Genomic DNA, 13,990 nt, shown 5'->3' on the forward strand with positions numbered 1-13,990 from the left:
ACAGGTGAGCAGAGCACAGATCACGGGGGTGAGAGGTGAGGGACAGCGGACAGCAGATCACGGGGGTGACAGGTGAGGGAGCACAGATCACGGGGGTGACAGGTGAGGGAGCACAGATCACGGGGGTGACAGGGGAGGAAGCACAGATCACGGGGTGACAGGTGAGGGAGCGCACATCACGGGGGTGACAGGTGAGGGCGTACAGATCACGGGGGTGACAGGGGAGGGAGCACAGATCACAGGGTGACAGGTGAGGGAGCACAGATCACGTCGGTGACAGGTGAGAGAGCGCACATCACGGGGGTGACAGGGGAGGGAGCGCACATCACGGGGGTGACAGGGGAAGGAACGCACATCACGGGGGTGACAGGGGAGGGAGCGCACATCACGGGGGTGACAGGGGAGGGAGCGCACATCACGGGGGTGACAGGGGAGGGAGCACACATCACGGGGGTGACAGGGGAGGGGGCGAGTAGCCGATCACGGGGGTGAGAGGTGGGGAGGAACGGGTAGCACATCACGGAGGTGAGGGGGCGAGCAGCACATAACAAAGGAGAGGGGGTGCGCAGCACATAACGGAGGAGAGGGGGTGGTGCTGGGCAGCACATAACGAAGGAGAGGGGGTGGGGCCGGGCAGTTCATAACAGAGAGGGGGCGGGGTCGGGCAGCACATAACGGAGAGGGGCGGGGCCGGGCAGCACATAACGGAGGAGGAAGCGGGCAGCCAATCTCGAGTGGAGGGGGCTGGCAGCACATCACGGAGGTGAGGGGACGAGCAGCCGATCACGAGGGAAAGGGGCCGGGCAGCAGATCGGGGGGAGCGGTGGCACTGTGGCAGATGGAGGGCGGCGGCGGATCGGGAGGTGTAGGGGTGAGGGTGCGGGCAGCAGACGAAGGGTGGGGGTGCGGGCAGCAGATCGGGTGGCAGATCGCGGAGGGCAGCGGCGGATCGGGAGGTGTGGGGGTGAGGGTGCGGGCAGCAGATACGAGGGGTGGGGGTGCGGGCAGCAGATCGGGTGGCAGATCGCGGAGGGCAGCGGCGGATCGGGAGGTGTGGGGGTGAGGGTGCGGGCAGCAGATACGAGGGGTGGGGGTGCGGGTGGCAGATCGCGGAGGACAGCGGCGGATCGGGAGGCCGGTTTCATACAGTGCAATGGCAGCGCGGCAACTTCCGGGTCCCATGCTCCGGTCACATAACAGCATGGGACCGGATCTTGTCGCCCTGCCATTGCACTGTATACACTCACTGTGCTGGCGTGCTGCAGGGCCGACAAGTGAAGCTGATGGGGTGGTCACCAGCAACAGGTCAACTGTGATTGGAGAGAGCGGTCACAAGGCCAATCTCTCCAATCAGAGCTACTGGAGCTGGGGGAGGGTGATCCAGTGAGGTCACCCAGCTCCAGCCAATGGCCAGTGCTATAGCTGCACTGGCCAGGGCTGGATTTCAATGTTTCAGTCATTTTAAATGGCTGGAACATTACAGTGGCTGTGATTGGTTGAGCGGCGTTCGTCAGCCAATCACAGCCTCCGTAGCTCCGGGGAGGAGGCACCACCCCTCCTGAGGTCAGGTACAGGTCCCCTCCTCCCCGAATCTGCGGTTTATGCTAACTTTTCGCTGTCACCGGAGGCTCCGGTGCCGCGATTACGCCATGACGGAAAGATCCGTCCTTGGTCGTTAAGGCCCAGGGCACCATGACGGATCTTTCCGTCCATGGTCGTGAAGGGGTTAATGGTTAAGGGGGTGATTTCGACTTTTCTATTTCTTTTCTTTAAATATTTTTTATAATATATTTCTTTGCTTTTTAGTGAAGATTGGGTAATTAAACTTAGGATCACTCATACTGTATATTGTGTTTATAATATAGCAGGCTTTTACCGGCGGAGACTAAGAGGGCCGAAATGGGTACCTTCAGCAGTCCCATCAGCTTCCCATGATTGAGCAAGACAAAACAATCACTGATCTCGGGGAGACCAGCCAGAGAAAACACTGCCGGCAGCCAGCAAAGGCGCTCAACACAGTGAAATCCTAGGTGCATTGTCCCCTGGGAAGTATGCAAATCAAAAAAGGTCCGTAGAGCCTCTGTTAGGAGTCTCGACACAGAAAATAGCCAGATATCCCTACGGGAAGGGCCTAGTCAAGGAGTGGCTCTTTTTTTAGGAGACCAGCATAACCACCATATTAAGTGGCCCTTTTAGTCAAAATCCAACTCTTTGACGAGTTTAAAGATATGACAAGGGAAATACCAAGGCCAGATATCCATCCACAGACAGCTGTTTTGGGGTATTGCCCCTCATCACTGTGGAGTAGGATTCTGGCTAGGTGGGAGCAATGCCTAGTAGACCAGCAAGACAAACAGAGGCTCCACGGACCTTTTTTGATTCCCATGATTGAGAGCGCACCAGCCGGCAAGCCGTCCATTTAAAAACCTCTGTCAGTGATGGACTGCAGCATTTAAATGGTTAAACAGAAGATATCAGAGGTTATTAGAGCTCCTTGACATTCCTCTGCTGGCTTCTCAGGCCCCATGATCTGCTTGCTATGAGGGAACAAAAAAGAGACAAATGAGCCCTCCTGTTACAATGATCGATACATACAATAAGGCCCTTATTGGACCGGACTCACCAGATAGGGTTGTGCAGCCCTGCACAACCCCAATATTCACCTTGTTTACAACTGGCAGTTCACTCAATCCAGATACTCAGGGAAACAGCTTCTCTTCAACACACTCCCGGTTCACATGAGTATAAGTAGATATGGGCTGTGGAAATAAAAGCGCAATAGAGTCTTATCCGATATAAAGGATAGAGGTAGTACTTGGATTGTACTCACCTTACAGGGTTGTGAGAGTCACAACCCCTTATTGCGCATGTAATAATGGTGGGCAGCAGCAGCCCCAATGCTTTGGAGATGAACCATTCAATAGGAAGGAATACGGGTTAAGCCGCGCTAAAACCAAAGGGTCCAAAAGATTGATTAATTCCTTTATATTTGTTCACAGGTCAACGCATTTCAGAGACATCCGTCTCCTTCATCAGGACATAAAAGGAACAGCATCCTGCTGACAGGTTAAGAGGACAGCTTGAATATGACTGAGCACTAGGTCAGTGTAACGCCTGCCTGGATTAACAGACTCAGATGGGGTGTAATGGTCAGGCTAGAGGGAAGCCACTCACCAAGCAGGACCCCCAGAACCCTGAAACCCTTTAACCCCTATACAGGGATTTGGAATTACACAGGGCCCTGGAGATCACTACCTGTGGAAGGCAGCAGTCCAGAGGAGAGGAGTCATCAGGCAGGGTCAAACCAGGAATAGCAGAACAGGGACAGAATCGGCAGGCAAAGACATAATCAGAAAACGTAGCAGAGGTCAAATCTGGATCGGGCAGCGAGGTACAAAAACAGCAGGCAGAAGGGTAGTCAGAAAACACGCAGAAGTCAGCACACAGGAATAACCAAACAGAATAGGGCGGATCAGGAGCCAGGAAATCAGAACTATCTCTGGCAGAGGTCAGCAGACAGGAGGGGAACTAAGAAGGGTGTGGTGTCTTCCCATTGGCTGTAGCTGAATGCTGGCAACTTTAGCTGGAAGACACACGCCACCCACAGTCAGCCAGTGGTACTGCAGATCCCAAGATAACCCAGCCCAGTGGATGATTGGAGCCTGCGCCCACCGGTGCCGCTGGCATCAACTCCTCTGCCATCACCAGCACCATCCACGGCAGGAACACGGCGTCGCCTGGCGATCGGATTAGAAGTCGCTGGAGTGGACTCCAGTGGTGACGTAACAGTCTGTCAAAGCTGATCCTCTGGGCAGATAACTATTAGTCCTTCACTGCTGACCTGTCATGTCCCACTGGAGACCGCTCCTGTGACTTCTGCTTCAGTCACCAGGCACTGCCATATTCCATCCAATGGACTGTGGTGATGACAAAAGAGGAGTCAGTGCCAGTGGCTCTGGTGGGCGCAGGCTCCGCTAATCCACTAATTTCCCTGGGACCTGCAGTACCACTGGCTGACTGTAGGTGGCATGTGTCTTCCAACTGAAGTTACCACCATTCAGCTACAACCAATGGGAAGACACCACAATCTTCTAATTCCCCCTCTTGTCTGCTGGTAACTGCCAGAGATAGCTATGTATTCCTGCTAGTGTCTGGTTCCTGTTCTGTTCTGACTATTGAGCCCTGTGTTTTGACCTCTGCCTGCTCATTGACTTCTCTCCTGCCTGCCCTTTTTGTACCTCGCTGCTATCTCTGGTTTTGACCTCTGCCTGATTTCTTAACTACATTCCTGCCTGCCGTATTTTTTCCTTTTTGTGCCTCCTGGTTTGGACCCTGCCTGACGACCACTCTTTCCTGGATTGCAGCTTTCCATAGACAGCGATCTCCTGGACTTTGTGTAATTCCAAATCCCTGTATAAGGGTTAAAGGGTTTCGGGGTTTTTGAGATCCTCCTGACTTGGTGGCTAGCCCTAGTCTGTCGTGACAGTCATCCTGAGTCTGTGGTCAAGGGCAGATGTTACATGTCCTACACAGGAACAAGGATTGGACAGCTATAGCCAGAAAAAATAAAAAATGTGGTTCTAATGGGGAGCACCTAATGAAGGAGGCAGCAGCCTCAGAAACATGTTGTGTGAAATAAATGATAGTTCAATATGTTTTTTCTTGTTTCTCTGCTTTCAGTACCTGTTAGTACCGTATTTATTGTTTTTGCTTGCTATATCCATGATCTGCTTGGGCACCAGTGAAGGCCTGAGAAAGGGACACTGGTGCTGAATCGGAGAGAGAACTTAGAAAGCCAGGGGAGATGTGATCTGTTGAAGGGTCTAGTTGAATTTATAAATTTAATTTAATTTAAATTTAATTTAATTGCATTTAATAAATTTATTTATTGTTCTTTTATCCCCTTCTCAGCCTATCAGTTTTTTATGACTTGGGGTTGGAAAACCTCTAATAGCTTTATTTTTATGCCAGTCAGGGCTGATTGGATTTACAACAGAATATATTTTATGTAAATTCATTTTCCCAGCTGATTTTGAGCAAATTTGCCGATTTCGGATTTTGGACTAAGCTCTGATATATCGATGACCTAAATACAATTGCATGACTTATCCAGAGCCCTCCAGAACACTTCTGAGGTATAAAGTAAAATAATATGAGAAATAATGGAAGTAGGAAGAAATTATATTTATTATGATCGGCGCATGATGTCCAACCTTGAGACATGCTCCAAGAATGTCCAACCAACACAGATTGTATTGACGTTACTCTATTGGTTTGAGCATGATGTCAAACCTTGAGACATGCTCCGAGAAGGTCCAGCCAACACAGATCGACGTTACTCTATTGCTTTGATGAGGTTGGACATTTCCACATTGACATGAAGCCTTGTTGAAGGTTAATTTCTATCTTAACTTGTGGGCTATGATGAATATGATCCCTTCGTAGTTAATAGTATCTCTTTCCGCTTATCTTTTATGGACCTCACAGTGGTCGATGGTGAAGCCTTCATCTGTAAGAGCTTTGATGACATGGCTTTCGTCATAAATCATCATGCGAATCCTCATGTCCCCAATCATCATCGCTGTTGCATTTTTAAAGCCAAATAATAAGAGGTGTCCTCCAGGTTTCAGCAAGTTTAAGATTTTCTTGAGATATCGAACATAATCCTTGTGATCTCTACAGATAACATCCAATAAGCATACAGTCATTACACAATCAGCCTTGGGGATGACCTTCGGCGCTGTAAGATTTTCGGCATTTAGATGACATTGTGTAATCAGATTCACGTCAGCTTTCTGTGCTGTGCCCTGGTCCTCACTCTGATCACTGCAGAAATTATAAAGAAAATTCAATACAAGGGCAAAAATATAGATCTCCTCATAATGGATAGATGAGAATCAAAATGCCACTATGACAATGGATGCATGACTTGTAAAGCACATAGTCTTATTTCAATATGGAGGGTAGAAAATGTGACAGTATAGGATTCTCTCCCAATGAGGGTGGTGATATCCGCCATACTTGATTTAGAGACAACCTGTCATCATGATTTAGCTGTAATGCAATGTTCAGGTCCAGACTCATTAAGTGTTATGGCGGCGTCAGGCTCTGTTCACGCTCCTTTTTAGTGGTCAACTCAGATGTTTAGGTTTTGAAATCCAGGAAAGTAAAGTTTATAAAATCATCAGCTTCTTGAGTGACAGCTGCTGAGGATCAGATAATATCTGGGGGGTATTCATAGTTATCCCCTTCCCCTGTTAGAATTAACAATCGATTTCATTTTGACTTGCAGGACTTGTGCTGAGGTCACACCAATGTGACCAGAAGGGGGCCAACAAAGCTCATACCAGTCCAGAAAAACCTTCGTGTCAGAAGGCTAAGCAATCCATAGAGGTCAAAGACTTCTGTCAAAGCGACTCGTAGTAAACTGATCACCCCGAAAATATTACAGGCAGAATAAAGATGGTGAATGTGGGATCCCATGCTGATATCTATCAGACTGTTTCCTGTAATGTGACCTGCGGGAGAGGTAAGGAAAGGGCAAAATCTCCTAAAATGCATAGAATTTCATTGTAGATACATAAACAGAAAGAGAGAGAGAAAGAGAGAGAAAGAAAGAAGGAAAGAGAGAAGGAAAGAGAAAGACAGAGAGAAGGAAAGAGAGAAAGAAAGAGAGAAGGAAAGAGAGAAGGAAAGAGAAGGAAAGAAGGAAAGAGAAGGAAAGAGAGAAAGAAAGAGAAAGAGAAAGAGAAAGAAAGAGAAAGAAAGAGAGAGAGAAAGAGAGAGAGAAAGAGAGAGAAAGAAAGAGAAAGACAGAGAGAGATAAAGAGAGAGAGAAAGAGAAAAAAAGAGAGTAAGAAATGGAGAACGAGAGAAAGAGAAAGAAAGGGAAAAAAAGAAAGCGAAAAAGAAAGAGAAAGAAAGAGAGAGATAGAAAGATAATGAGAGAGAGAAAGAAAAAAGAGAAAGAAAGGGTATAAAAGAGAGAGAGAATGAGAAAAAGAAAGAGAGAAAGAAAGAGAAAGAAAGAGAGAGAGAAAGAGAGAGAGAAAGAGAGAGAAAGAAAGAGAAAGACAGAGAGAGATAAAGAGAGAGAGAAAGAGAAAAAAAGAGAGTAAGAAATGGAGAACGAGAGAAAGAAAGAGAGAGAAAGGGAAAAAAAGAAAGAGAAAAAGAAAGAGAAAGAAAGAGATAGATAGAAAGATAATGAGAGAGAGAAAGAAAGAAAAAAGAGAAAGAAAGGGTATAAAAGAGAGAGAGAATGAGAAAAAGAAAGAGAGAAAGAAAGAGAGAAAGGAAGACAAAAAGAAAGAGAGAAAGAAAAAGACAGAGAGAGAAAGAGAAAAAAAAGAGAAAGAGAGAGTAAGAAAGGGAGAACGAGAGAAAGAAAGAGAGAGGGAGAAAGGGAAAGAGAAAGGGAAAGAGAAAGTGAAAGAGAGAAAGAAAGAGAGAAAGAAAGAGAGAAAGAAAGAGAGAAAGAAAGAGAGAAAGAGAAAGAAAGAGAGAAAGAGAAAGAAAGTGAGAAAGAAAGAAAGAAAGAAAGAAAGAGAAAGAAAGAAAGTAAAGGCTGCTTTACATGCTGCGATATCGTGACCGATATCGCTAGTGTGGGTACCTGCCCCCATCGGTTGTGTGACATGGGCAAATCGCTGCCCGTGGCGCACAACATCGCCCAGACCCGTCACACTACTTACCTTCCCTGCGACGTCGCTGTGACCGGCGAACCGCCTCCTTTCTAAGGGGGCGGTTTGTTCAGCATCACAGCGACGTCACAGCTGCGTCACTGAACCGCCACCCAATAGAAGCGGAGGGGCGGAGATGAGCGGGACGAACATCCCACCCACCACTTTCCTTCCGCATGGCGGGCGGGAGGCAGGTAAGGTGAGGTTCCTCGTTCCTGCGGTGTCACACGGAGCGATGTGTGCTGCCGCAGGAATGAGGAACAACTTCGTTACTGCTGCAGTAATGATATTTGAGAATGGAGCCCCATGTCACCGATGAGCGATTTTGCACGTTTTTGCAACGATGCAAAAATCGCTCAAAGGTGTCACACACAACGACATCGCTAATGCGGCCGGATGTGCGTCACCAATTCCGTGACCCCAACGAGATCGCTTGAGCGATGTCGCAGCGTGTAAAGCGGCCTTTAGTCTAACTGGAATAAGTTACAAACCTTGACTGAAAGTTGAGTGAAGTTTTTTCATAATAATTTTTATAGTATTTTCTCCAAATGGCACATCTTTATTGGCATGATCCATCTTATGTTACGGACTGTACATGCAGGAGGCACGTCTGTCGTCTGTCTCTGATTTTCGTTTTTTGCATGTTAGAAATACCCCCTCACACTGAATGTTTACCAGGTTTGTGTCAACTCTAAGTCATAAGGATTCAGGTGATTATTATCACCCTTTGTAGACTTTAGTGAAGTTAGACCCACGGGGCTCAATCAATCGCTGCTGGAGATAAGATCAAGATACTAAACCCTATAAAAATGTATTATTATTATTTAATTATATTATTATTAATATTATTTAATTATAATATTCCCTGAAGCAGGGCTGCCACTAGGAATTTCACGGCCCCATACTGGCAAAAGTTCGGGGCCCCCTTGAGGCTCCAGCCCAGCTCCGCCTCCACCCCAGCTCCGCCTCCACCCCACGAATCTTCCACAGTCTCCCGCCACTTTTGGAAAAACGTCCCTTCTGCATTACAGCCTCACCAATCACACATTAACCCTTTACATTGAACACCGTATCACACACACAGCCATCAGATTTTCTTTTGGCCAAAAGATTTTTGTAAGCCTGCCTCCACAACAAGGTGGACTCTTTTGGCCGGGCCCTACGTTACTTTTTTTTTTTTTTTTTTTAAATCTAACTTCTTTGTTATATATTTATTTTTAGTATAACTATTTTTTTTTCTTTAAGTGAATGTGTCACATACAGTTTTTAAAGTAATTGAAACCAAATTGTGATAATGCAGACTTGTGGATTTAGACCTGACAACCCCTTCAAAGGGAATCTGTCACCAGGTTTTTAACACCGCAACATCGCTAGCAACATCGCTGCTGATGGACAACTTTTGTGACGTAGCAGCGATGTTGCTAGCGATGTTGCTGTGTGTGACATCCAGCAACAACCTGGCCCCTGCTGTGAGGTCGTTGGTTGTTGCTGAATGTCCTGGACTATTTTTTAGTTGTTGCTGTCCTGCTGTGAAGCACAGATCGCTGTGTGTGACAGCAACAACTAAATGTGCAGGCAGCAGGAGCCGGCTTCTGCGGACACTGGTAACCAATGTAAACATCGGGTAACCAAGAAGCCCTGTCCTTGGTTACCCGATATTTACCTTCGTTACCAGCCTCCGCCGCTCTCACTGTCAGTGCTGGCTCCTGCTTCTTGCACGTGTAGCAGAGTACACATCGGGTAATTAACCCGATGTGTACTGTAGCTAGGAGAGCAGGGAGCCAGCGCTAAGCAGTGTGCGCTGCTCTCTGCACATGTAGCTGCAGCACACATCGGGTAATTAACCCAAAGTGTGCTGTAACTAGGAGAGCAGGGAGCCAGCGCTAAGCGGTGTGCGCGGCTCCTGCTCTGTGCACATGTAGCTGCAGCACACATCAGGTAATTAACCCGATGTGTGCTGTAACTAGGAGAGCAGGGAGCAAGCGCTAAGCGGTGTGCGCTGCTCCCTGCTCTCTGCACGTGTAGCTGCATGCGCTGGTAACCAAGGTAAATATCGGGTTGGTTACCCGATATTTACCTTAGTTACCAAGCGCAGCATCGCTTCAGTGCGTCGCTGCTGACTGGGGGCTGATCACTGGTTGCTGGTGACAGCTCACCAGCAACCCGTGTAGTGATGCTCTAGCGATCCCTGCCAGGTCAGGTTGCTGGTGGGATCGCTGGAGCGTCTGACTGTGTGACCTCTCACCAGCAACCTCCAAGCAACTTACCAGCGATCCCTATCAGGTTGTATCGTTGTTGGGATCGCTGGTAAGTTGTTTAATGTGATGGTACCTTTAGTATAGTTTTGATAACATCACTGGTTAATCAGCAGGAGATTATCATTACAGGTCTAGTTGTCATGCTGCAGGTAGTCCAGCATATTCATGAGCTCTGTATAACTGCTAGATCTGCAGCAGAGAAAACATTGGTTTTATCATAATGACAGCAAACAGCCCAGTCAGTGACACACCGCTGGAATCAGGGTATCTGTCTCTACATTATGCTGCTCTCAGATGGGGGGAGCAAAAACCTGCTGACAGATTCCCTTTAAGGCTCTTTCAGCAGATAGATAGATAGATAGATAGATAGATAGATAGATAGATGGATATGTGGCGTCCCTGAGGCTTCAGTCACCACATGGTACTGCACCTCACTTAAGGTGCAGTACTCATCCTGGATCCAGAGGAGGTCGGTACCAGTTCCACAACACAAACTCATATACACAACCAGGATGCCCTCCCCATTGGGGACCAGGCTAGGGTCAGGTCTTAAAGTAGTCACCAAACATGGGGGGCATCCACCCACTAGTGACAGGGAACCGGGGGAGGAGCAGCCACCAGGGGAAGTTAGGAGCTTACACAACAGTTAGTGTTCTCCAGCAGGAGAGAACAGGAGTGGGACCGGTGAGGTTCAGGGTGCAGAGCCTTAGGGTGGAACAGACTTCACGTTGTATCACCTGAATCTGCAGGACAGGGGGATTGCAGGTCCCTCTGACCACCAAGAGATCCCGGAGCACAGTGCCACATAGGGTCCGGAGTCGTGATTACAGTCAAGCCCCACAGCGGCCCCGCGTCACCTACACACGGGACAGGAGCTAACACTACACAAATCAGGGTCCCCAAGCAGCTTCAGGCCACGGGGATCCATCTGTAAATGCGCAAGAAGGAAGGGCCCATCGACCACCATACCGGTTCTAACCTCCAACGGATCTGGGATCGGCTGGGGCCCATCACGGCTGGAACCACAGCAGCTGATTCAGCCTTTTGATTGCCGTTGCTCCGCACTTCAGCGCCAACGGCCACTACTCTCCTCATCATCCTCCCCGGGGCCCCGCTCCACCTGTGGGGAGCAGAACCATCCTTGCTGCAACACCATCCGCTCCGGAGGACAGCGACAGTAGCGGCGGCTAATCCCTGGCCACGTACCACAGGTGGCGTCACAAGACTATCATCCTCATCATTCTACCACCATCATCCAAATCCCCTTCTATTGTACACCTCGAGGCCACGAAGCCAGGCAGGGCCACCTGTGACATCCCCCTGACCCGACATCACCGGCCCAGCGACGAATAACATTTAACCCCTGCCCCGTGGGTGCTACAGATAGATGAGAGACGGAGAGACAGACTGACAGAGGGATGGAGGGGCGGAGGGATGGAGGGACAGAGGGACGGAGGGCCAGAGGGCCAGATGGCCGGAGGGCTGGAGAGACGGATGGCCAGAGGGACGGATAGATGGTGTGGGGGGTCAAAGCAGGTGGGGGGGGTCAACGCAGGTGGGGGTCACAGCAGATGGAGGAAGATGGGAGAGGGGGCAGCAGATGAGGTAGGGGGGCAGCGGCGGCAGATGGAGGGGACGCAGCAGATGGGTTCAGTGCCGCTTGATCAGGGGCACTGACTGTTGGGGCAATGGCGGCAGCTGAAAGAAGACAGTGTCTGTAACTTACCGATTGCTCCCTCAGCTTTCACAGACGCTGGAGTGAAGCTGAGGGGAGCGGTCTCCGGCCCCAGATCCACATTGATTGGACAGATCGGTCACAAGGCCGGTCTCTCCAATCAGAGCTGGGGGCGGGTGTAACTGAGGTCACCCAGCTCCAGCCAATGATCGGTGCTACAGCTGCACTGAACATGGCTGGATTTCAATGTTTCAGCCATTTTCAATGGCTGAACATTACAGTGGATGTGATTGGCTGAGCGGCGTTCGTTAGCCAATCACAGCCTCCTTAGGTCCGGGGAGGAGACACCACCCCTCCTGAGGTCAGGCAGAGGGCCCCTCCTCCCCGAATCTAAGATACAGTATTTGCAAAGCGATCGCAGCTACCAGGGCCGTGATCTTGCCATGACGTACTGGGTACGTCATGGGTCCTTATGTACCAGGGAGCTATGTCGTACCCAGTATGTGATAGGTCGCTAAGGGGTTAACACGTGTTCAGGCTATAGGGGCCCGCTCCCGCTTGGGGCCCCTGTGCGACTGCAGGTGCTGTAAGTGCAACGTCCCCACCTCCTGCCCATGGGACCCTGTGAGCAAAGGAATGAAAGGGGCCTGTCAGCGTGTCCGGGCCCCCCTCCTGCCTGCTGCTCACCGGGCCCAGTACAGGAGTCACACTAGTAAAGCCCTGATGGCGGCCCTGCCCTGAAAATAAGCTCTAGTAGGATTTTGGGTCTTTTTGGAGTATGCTTAAAAGAGTAGTTGTGGTTTCATAAGGAAGTGTAAGGGCAGCTAAAAAAATTAAAGAAGAGAGAAGTACCCGTCATCACAGAAAGCAAAAAAAGCCCCCGCACAAAAAAAAAATTGCACTCACCAGACCCCAAACAATTACAGTTGGCAAATGCGGATGGTGGGTGGGCTCTCACACAGAGATCTGCGTTGCTGTCAGATCACTTGCCGTTCCAGCTTCATTGCATTGCAGCTCTCACACACAGACCAGGTTCCAGTATCACTCTGCACGTGTGATAATGTTTCCAGTCACCAGGGGGAGCCAACCACTGTAGAACAAAGGGGGACTTAACACTAGAACTACTGGACTCGTGACACCTATATAGAAATACATGGTGAAAAGTAGTCAAAATGACTACCTCAGTAGTTCTAGTGTTAAAGGGAACCTGTCATCAGAAATTTGGCTTTCAACCTAAATGTTTCCCCCTCTGCAGCTCGTGGGCTGCATTCTAGTAAGGTTTCTAGACTTTTTGTGCCCCCTTTTAAACCAAAATAAATACTTTATAAAGTTATACCTTTTGGTATGAAAATCTTGTAAATTCTCCATGGGGGCAGACCGTCTGTGTCCATTGCTGTCCCTTACGCCGCCCCCCCCACGCGCCAAATCATCCCTCAGGACGCCGCCCACTGCGCCCGAGGTCCCGTGCACGCCAGGACACCTGGTGACGTGGTCGCAGGCACGAGAGTATGGGCGGCGTTGTGATTGCATCGCAAGTGCCCGCCCATACTCTCGTGGCCACGCTCTCCTCTTCTCCTGTGGTGACCTGCTCCGCTCCTCCCATCTATTTCCTGCTGCAGGGTACGATGGGAAGGAGGTGACGTCTGGTCATTTGGCCGGCGCAGAACGCTGGAGGCAGAGGGGAAAGTTCGGTCACGAGGTTATGGGCGGCACTTGCTGATGATACTCACAGCACCGCTCATAACCTCGTGCCTGCGCAACACGTCACCAGCAGTCACACGTGCACATAGTGCAAAGTCCCACTACAGTCGCACAGCGCATGCGCGGGACCTCGGGCGCCCAGGGGCGGCGTCCTGAGGTTTGAAATTCAGCGTTGGGGGGGCGGCGTAAATCGCCAGACAGCACGCCCCCATGGATAATTTACGAAATTTACATACGAAAAGGTATAACTTTATAAAGTGTTTATTTTGGTATAAAAGGGGCCAGAAAAACTAGAGGAACCTTCCTAGAATGCAGCCCAGGAGCTACAGAGGGGGAAACTTTTAGGTTTATAGCTACATTTCTGATGACAGGTTCCCTTTAATAGCGATACAGATCTGTATGTGAGAGCCCATTCACTTGGCAAATCTAATTGCTTGGGGTCTGGTAACTATGAATCATTTAGGGGGTGTCTGCTTTCTTTTGGGGCTAATCGTAGCAGTACATAGAGAATAAGAAAGATGAAATTAGCTATACCTGTATGACTCCTGGATGAGGGGTCTTTTGACAAAAATCGTTTTTCATATCTTCTATTTTCCATGCTATGGTGCCTGTGCTGCTCAGAAGTTGAGCTGGCCTCCAGTCTTCATTATACAGGATTCTTCCTCCCCTTCTCT

Source organism: Anomaloglossus baeobatrachus, chromosome 11, assembly GCF_048569485.1.
Source record: "Anomaloglossus baeobatrachus isolate aAnoBae1 chromosome 11, aAnoBae1.hap1, whole genome shotgun sequence".
Lineage (NCBI taxonomy): Eukaryota > Metazoa > Chordata > Amphibia > Anura > Aromobatidae > Anomaloglossus > Anomaloglossus baeobatrachus.